Below are 1,445 nucleotides of genomic sequence, written 5' to 3'. Positions count from 1 at the left end.
GAGGCATAACCTCATTAATGCCTCAGTGAGATCCATAAATACTACATAATAAGAGACTTGAGGGTGTCATACAGTTAAGCTCTGAGTTTTATTTCAAAAACTTGCAAAACTCTGGAATATTGGTACTGTGAAGAATCTGAGACATAGTGCTTGACTTGATTGTTCTATCTTTCGATTACTCAAGACTTATGCAAAAGCTGCAAAGCTCCATGGTTAAAGATAAAATGGGTAAGTTTGAAAGTTAGACCAGAGGACAATTTATGTTTAAAAGCAAGTGTATGTAAAAGAAATAAAAGTATTGTAGCAACTCCTGATCCAGGTTTATTAATAATTAGGCTTGGGTTGTTTGCCAAGGGACTGGCAAAAAGGTAAGGTTGGGGGTATTGTTGACGGTCGATAACGTCAACTTTTATTAGAACTTTAGACACAAGGTAACATAGGAAAACACACTGGTCTAGGGTTTTATCTAACAATTTCCATGAGTTTTGCATATTCTATATTTTCCAGCTTGAATTTTAGAAAAGCTGAAATGAGGGATTCTAGTGCATATTTACCATGAAACTCATCCACGACGAAAAACATCGTCATTAGGCTTAGGAAGGGTCTAGAAGACACCCGAAGGAACGAGAGCCGCAGAGGAAAGAAGGTGGGGTCGGTCGGTCCCAACCTAGGGCCGGTCGGCGCCCTATTTTGCTCGATGGCTGCCGCCTTCTGGAGTCTTCCTCCTGCACCTCCTTGGAAGCCAAGCAAAGTATCCCTCCGTCGATTTTGAGTCGGTTTGATCCGACGGTGCACATAAGATGAAGACGCGGATCGTTGATGTGGCATTTCCTTGCCCCCTACTCCACCTCGGCCTATATAATGACGCCCAAGGCTCCCCCTAAGAGGCATTCTGCACCCCGGTGCTTTATATTCTCTACATAATTAGGGTTAGGGTCCCTCTATTGATCTAGTTCTAGTTCATCTAGATCTAGTTCATCTAAATGTAGCAATTAGGAGAGACTAGTTCTTCTAGATCTAGTCTTGTTTAGATATTAGAGAGATTGAGTAGAGGAGTAGAGATTCTGGAGGAGTTCCAGCCTGTTGGTGCTTCTTCGTGGCTGTATTTGTCTGGATCCAGTTCTCTCGCCCGGAGCTGCGTTCTAAGGTACTTTTGTACTTACCATTCTGATTTAAGTAAGCAACTTGTTCTTATTCGTTCTTTGGTTCACAACTCATATTGAGTGTTTTGATCTTGGTCATTACTTGGTTGAAGTAGTATTTCGTAGTGTAGGCGTGGTGCCTAGGCTAGGTTTACTTGTGAATGTCCCCTAATCAGCCGGACTGTGGTAGCTCGCATGGGTGACAGCTACGTTGATTCCTCTGTAGTCCACATCCCATTGATAGGACTGATAGGCTTATAGGTGCCTCGTAGGAGATTACTCTATTTCTTCTCCTATTCGGGT

Source organism: Sorghum bicolor, chromosome 5 (assembly GCF_000003195.3).
Source record: "Sorghum bicolor cultivar BTx623 chromosome 5, Sorghum_bicolor_NCBIv3, whole genome shotgun sequence".
NCBI classification, from domain to species: Eukaryota; Viridiplantae; Streptophyta; class Magnoliopsida; order Poales; family Poaceae; genus Sorghum; species Sorghum bicolor.
Note: the sequence above shows the minus strand (reverse complement) of the source record.